Raw genomic sequence first — 7,228 nt, forward strand, 5'->3', positions numbered from 1 at the left:
TGCCTCAGCCTCCCAAGTGCTGGGATTACAGGTGTGTGCCACCACACCCAGCATCTAGCTTTTTATTAGTGTCTTCTGTAAAGCTCCCGGATAACTTTGGTTATCATTTTCATTATTCATTTAGTTATATCTTCTGTGATCCCACTGAGTACCTCTTTAATCTACTTTCTAACCTTCTGCATTATCCTTTCAAGTAATTCAGGTCTGTGGCTTATGCTGTTCTCCCCCTTTAAGTTCCCTGGATTGGCTTCAAGGGAGTTATGAGTTTTGGGAGGCATTTTGTTGCCTTGTCTTGTGTTTCTACTGTGGGTGGGGTTTTTTTTTTGTTTTTTTTTTTTGTGTGTTTTTTTGGTGCTGAGAGGTTTGTGCATGTTTATAGTGCAAAGATTTTGCTGCTAGTACTGTATAGAGATCTCTCTAGTTAGTCACTTTTCAGTGATGTACTTTGGCCAAGTCTTTGCCTCAGCCCCAAGATTCATCACCTCAGATAATCTGGGAGGGGAGGATGCAGTGTAATTGGGCCAGCACTGAGTTCTCTGGGAATGCACTCTAGTATTGTTAATGTCACAAAGGTAATCTGGATGTTGGTTTACAGAGGAAACCCATTAATAGCAACTATTACACAACCCTGGTAATATCATGCAAATCAGCTACAATAGTATAAACCAAGACAAATTGGATATTAACATACTATAAGAACCGATTAGTAGCTACCTTAACCCTAGAGAAGAAATCCACAATTATGGTGTAAACATTGAAACAACCCAGCTTATAGCTAAATATGTACTAAATGAGACAGCACTATCACTGCTAATGGTAGCAAAGAATTCAACCGTAATTTTATAGAGTTAACTATCTAAAGATGAATACAGCTTTCTGGTTATACTATTAAAGGTTTGAGGGTTTGGAATGTGGGAATGCAAGAGGAAAAGTCTGAAACCTTAAACTATATGATACGAGGAGAGAGAAGGGGAACAAAGAATCCTATCAGGCACAGAAGGATGTTTAAAAGGTTAAGTAAAGAGAAAAAACTGATGAGAAATAGAAGATTAAAAGGGGGGACAAAAAGAAATTATAATGGGAATAAAAATAAGAGAAAAAGTTAAAGGGGGAAATTAAAAGAAGAGGAAAAATAAAGAAAAAGCAATAAGAAAAAGAGATTAAAAAAAAAAAAAGATAAAAGACAAAGAAAATTCCCCCAGAAAACTGGTGAAGAAAGAAGGAAAGAGGTAAAAGAAAAAAAAAATACATACACACACACAAAAAGAAAAAAAAAAGAAAAGAAAGGAATAAAGAAGCAATTTCCCTGTGATTTTCAGTATGTGGCTTTCTTCTGGGATGTACAATGTGAGGGCAGTGTCCAAGTCAAGACGGTCGCTGCTCTGCTGACAGAGGAGGGCTGGCAGCTCCAGGCCTGTGCCAGATGCAGGCACCAGGGGGCAGCAGGAGTAGGCTGAGGGCGCCAATGCTGTGATTTTCAAATCCAGAGCAACTCAGGCTGGGCCTGGCCTTTGGGCACGGGGTGGGTACTGTGTCCTTTAGTTGAAACCCCTCAGGGGTCTCTTTCTGGTCCATGCTCTGACTGCTGTCTGCTGTGGCTTTTACCATGACAGTATTTGGGCCCTGAAGTAAAGCCATCCTGTGGCTGGTCTGAGCCTAGAATGGCATCTGACCAAGCACTTTCCGGGGACATGGTGGGCACCTGGCCTGTGTGTTGAAGGACGCAGTGGGAGCAGAACCCTCACCTTTCACTTCACAGCACCTCGTCTGCCTCACCACCGTGTTTCTCACTGAGGCCTCTGGAGTCCCCAGCTTTCACTCTGTCTCTGTAGACATGGTCTCTCTTTCCAAAAGCCACACGCCAGGAGCCAGGGAGGAAGTGCAGGCTGTCTCTTCCCTTCTTTGTGTTGTATTCTGTCTCTGCACTTTGTCTTCAGATTTTCCTGTAGCTCTCTCCTGGTACCTGGGCTCTACTTCTCTCTCTTTTTCTCACCCCACTTATTATTTTCCAGGGTATGGATTCTGAATCTCAGGCTGTTGTTGCTCACCATGCCAGCTTTTTCTTTCTAATACTGTGAGGCTGGGAGCAGAAGGGTGGCTGCTCTACTCCGCATCGCAGTGCAGGTTTTCACCCGGGCAATGAGGCAAGGAAATAAAACTGGAGCCATCTAGGTCAGAAATGAAGTTAAATTATCTCTATCACAGATGTCATGTGTGTTGTGTGTATGTGTAAGGGTGGTATTGGGGACTGGACCCAGGGCCTTCACTCTGAGCAATATCCCCAGCTCCTCCCCATATTTTTTTTGTTTTTAATTTTAAGACAAGGTCTTGTTGTTGGTGAAATTGCCCAGGTTGGGCTCCTACTCATAATCTTCCTGCCTCGGCCTCCCAGAGTGCTGGGATTACAGGCATATGCCACCACACCCAAATGATCTTTTTATAGAAAATCCTAAGGATTTAATTAAAATGTTTAGACCTTATAAACTCAGCAAGGTTGCAGGATATCAATATACAAAAATCAACTGTATTTCTATGGACTTGCCATGAATAATCTGTTTAAAATTAAAAAAAAATTCCATTTACAATACCATCAAAAATAGTAATAAACTGAACAAAAGTATAAAACTTCTGTTTTGAAAAATACAAAACTCTTGAAAGAAATTAAAGAAGGCTCAAATAAAAAGAAGTCACTCTGCTTTCACGGCTCTGAAGAATATTGCTTAGATGGCAGTACTTTCGAATTATGTATTTATTTACTTTGGGTTTTTTGAGATAGGTTTTCACTATATAGTTCAGGCTGACCTTAATCTCAGTAGATAGTCCAGGCTGGTCTCAAACTTGTAATGATCCACCTGCCTCAGCCTCCTCAGTGCTGGGATTATAGGCGTGCACTACCATGCCCAGCATCTTGAATATGATCTGCAGATTTAATGTAATTTTTGTCAAAGTCCCATCTGGTTTCTTTGTACAAACTGAAAAAAGCTTATCTCAAAATTCATATGGAGACGCTCCCTGGTGGTCTAGTGGTTAGGATTCTGCACTCTCAAAATTCATATGGAAATTCAAAGGCCCAGAATAACCAAAACAACCTTGAAAAAGAAGAACTTGGAGGACTTACACTTCCGACCTCAAAACAAACTACAAAGCTATAACGCGGATATGAGGATAGACGAAAAGACCAATGAGAGAACTGAGAGTCTGGCATTTATGGTCAGCTGATTTTTGACAAAGATGCGAAAATGATTTAATGGGGAAAGAATTGTTTTTAACAAATGGATGTGGGACAACAGGACGTTTACATGTAAAAGAATGAGGCCAGGGGGGCTGGGGATTTAGTTCAGTGGCAAAAGCGCGCGCCTGGCAAGCGCAAGGTCATGAGTTCGGTTCCTGGTACCGGAGAAAAACCAAAAAAAAAAAGAATGAGGCCAGATTCACCCAAGCTCACACCATATACAGGTTAGCTCACAGACTACATGTAAGAACTACAAAAATTTTAAAAGGAAATCTTTATGACCTTGCATTAGGCAGGAATTCCTTAGATATAACACCAAGGGCAAAAACAGTAACAAAAATAAACTTGGCTGCATCAAAATTAAGACTTTTGACCTACATAGGTACCACTAAAAAAAAAAGTAAAGATAAACCACAGAATGGAAGAAGATATTTACAAATCATATATCTGGTAAGGTTCTAATATTTAGAATATATAGATTGTTATAACTCATTATAATAGAAAGACAACCAGCCAAATTAAAATGGGCAAAGAATTTGAGTGGACATATTGCTAAGAAGCTACATGAATGACTGGGCGTGGTGGTGCGTGCCTGTAACTTTAGCACTTAGGAGGCTGAGGCAGGAGGATTGTTGTGAGTTCAAGACCAGCCTACAAAGTGAATTCAAGGCCAGCCTGAACTGCACAGTGTGACCCTGTCTCAAGAAAAAAAAAAAAAAGAAGATACATAAATGGCCATAACACAGGAGATGTCCAACATTAGTAGACATCAGAGAAGTACATATCAAAACCCCAGTGATAACATATACCCACAAGGACGGCTACAATCAAAAGACAGGAACTAAATGTTGGTAAAGTAGAGCCCTCTTCACTGCTGAAGAATGAGCAATGAAGCTGTTACCATGGTGAACAGTCCAATAAACACAGATGCAATAAGCCCCAGCGATTCCACTCCTAGGTATGAGCCCAAGCGAAAGGAAAACCTATGTTCACCCAGATACATGTATGCAAATGCTTATATCAGCGCTATTCATACCGGTAATAATGGAAAAATGGAAACAATCTACCCCTCAAATTCACGAATGGATAAACAAAAGGTTGTCTATCAGTAGACGAAATACTCTGTGGCAGCAGAAAGTAGGGATGCATGGTACAAACGTGCTAAGAAGTCACAGATCGTATGATTCCACTCAGATGAAGGTCCAAAGCAGTGGACGCTTAAGGCTGGGAAGGGGACCCAACAGGGAATGTGGGTGGGGGAGGTGACAGCTAAAGAATCTAGGGTTGAGGTCACAGAAGTATTCTGAAAGTGCTGCTCATGTCTGTGAATGTGCTCAAAGCCATGCACTGCACTCTCCTGTGGACCCACCTCACGGCAACCACACTTCAGGACGGGCAGGGCCCCTGTGCCCCTGCAGTCCAGCCCCTGGTGGTGTCTCTGGTTTCTTCTTGTCCCTGAGCGTACTGCTGTGGTGTCTCAGAGCCTGGATGACCCTGGGACTCCTAGGGTGACAGTTAGGACAGGAGCCTGGGTGACACTTGGTTCTCTGCTGAGGTCATGTTGGAGGTGGGCAGACATCATGGGCAGCTCAGGGCTGTCATGGGTCCCTCAGGAGAGCTGGGGAACAGACACTACTGGGGAGAGGTCCAGCAGCCCTGGGACCGCAGCCCCTTCCTGCCCCACCTGGCACTCTGTGGACGTGGCCGACAGCAGGGACCCTGTCATGTCCCTGATGCATAGTGGACTGAACCTCAGCCCCACACAAGCAGGTGGAGGGGCTGGCAGCTGACAACACTGTGAGCCGCATCCCTCCTTTGAGGGGCGCCCCTGGGTTTGCCCATCTCCTTCCAGAGGGGTCTTTGTGGGCTGAGGTTCCCGATGGCTTGGCAAACTCCTATCCCCACCCCTACTCACCTGCGTGGGCTGTGTCCTCACCGCTGTGGGGCTGTCAGGCTCTCCGTGTGTGAAACCGTTGAATTGTATAGGAAAGTAAAAAACCATTTTCCTGTGTGACTATTTATTTATTTGTTTGTTTGTTTTTTTCTCCGGTACCGGGAACCGAACTCACGACCTTGCGCTTGCCAGGCAGGCGCTTTTGCTGCTGAGAGCTAAATCCCCAGCCCCCTGTGTGACTATTTAAAACAAAGGGGCTAGGGTGGAGCTCAGCGTGAGGCCTGGGTTTAATCTCCAGTGCCATAAAAACAGGAACAAGCAATATTAAGCTATCAGCAGGTGCAGTGGCGCACACCTGTAATCCTGGCTACTTGGGAGGCTGAGGCAGGAAGATCACAAGTTGGAAGCCACTCAGGGCAACTTAGTGAGACCCTGTCTCAAAATAAAAAAGCCCAAAGGGCCAAGCTACCGTGGTAGAGATTTGCCTAGTACGCACAGGTCCCTAGGTTCAATCCTCAGTGATGAAAACAGACAAACAGGAAGTAAGGCATTGACACTGTTGCTCCAGCCTTTGCTGGCACCACCTGAATCACACACACTGTTCGGCTGGGGCTGCAGTTTCCTATAGGGTGGTGTGAAGTGGGTGCTACTTGGACTTTTTCATCAGAATGTCACCCCATTCCGTGTGGCCACTGTTCTCTTTCTTCTCCTTTGGTCTGAATGTTGTTCTCTGCAGAACTCAGGCTGACAATTTAACTGCCGTCATAACAGCATTTAAAGGTTGGGACTTCCACGCCCCCCAGCACTGGGGACTGAACGGCCCCCCACTGAGCTAAGCCCTCAGCCCTTCATTGTGAGGCACAGCCTCATGAAGTTACTCAGGATGCCTTGAACTTGTGATCTTCCTGCCTCAGCCTCTAGAGTGCTGAGATTACAAGCGAGCGCCAACAGGCTGAGCCAAAGATGAGACTTTGAGAACTTATTAGGCCAAGAGGGACTGACTCTCAAAGCAGGAGAGACGTCCTTATGAAAGGGCCACTTGGGCCCCCTTGCTTTCTCCTTCCCCCATTCGTTGACAAAAGAAGGCCAGACATGACGACAGCACTGTGGGCTTGGGCTCTGGGCCTCCAGAGCCAGCGGGAACCCGTATGTTCCTGCTCACTGTGAGCGGCCCAGGCTCTGTCTGTTCCAGCAGGGCAGAACCGAGTTCCAGGGGCCGCAGGGAGGCCATGTTTTCCAGACACATACGAGCCACAGCTTGGGCAACCAACTGATGGGAAGCAAGTCTATAGGGCTGCGTGCTCCAGACCCCACCCCACCACCTCACACAGGACCAAGATCTGGATCACCATCTGTCCCTTCACCGAGGACCTGCTCTGTGCATGAGCCGGCCAGGCACTGGACACACATGGGGCAGGCGCCTCATCCCAGTGGGACATCCTGAGCCATCCCTGAGCACTGTGTCACCCTGTCCTCCCCTTCTGCTCTCAGTCCATGATGCTCACGGGATCCCTGGAAACCTAGGTCACTTCTGTCGCCACGTGAGCCAGGGCTGCAATGGGCTTCTGAGCGAGCCCCCACAGCCAGGGGTTCCCCAGCACCCTTAAAGCTGCTGCCTCTCCCCTGGCTCCTAGGGTTTCTCCTGCCCTCTGCACCCTCCCGGCACAGGTGCCGCTGCCAGGCCCACCACCTGTGCCCCCCGTGTACTCCTCTCCAAGTCTCCCACACTGCAGGGAGCCTCTGGCAGGATACCAGCTCTGCCAGTCTGCGCACTTCGACTTGTGATGGTCACGGGGACCCTATTCCCAACTATACCGGAAGGAAGTCAGGCCAGGCTGTAGCTGGCACTGGGTTCCTCCTGGCTGGCAGGAGCTGCCATGGGCCCTGCCACTGAACAAGAAGCTGCAAGCCAGGCATGCTGAGCAGAGCCAGGGAACAAGCTCAAGGCCGGTCTGGTGAGAGATGTGGTTCTCCTGTCTTCTTCTTGCTGCTCACAGGCTGTACCCATGTGCCTCAGGCCAAGGCCCCATGGACAACTTGTTAGGGCACAGGGAAGCCCACACCGCCAAATGCCGCCAGCAGCCAGCCTCTCTAGCGGGTGC

General features: G+C 47.0%; 1 pseudogene; it reads right to left on the reverse strand.

Moving 5' to 3' along the window:
• The window catches only part of LOC102023176, a 13,084-nt pseudogene extending 6,727 nt beyond the window's left edge, over nt 1-6,357 (reverse strand).
• Between the last annotated feature and the right edge of the window lie 871 nt (nt 6,358-7,228).

This window comes from Chinchilla lanigera, unplaced genomic scaffold (assembly GCF_000276665.1).
Source record: "Chinchilla lanigera isolate Chin_1 unplaced genomic scaffold, ChiLan1.0 scaffold00105, whole genome shotgun sequence".
Classification (NCBI taxonomy): domain Eukaryota; kingdom Metazoa; phylum Chordata; class Mammalia; order Rodentia; family Chinchillidae; genus Chinchilla; species Chinchilla lanigera.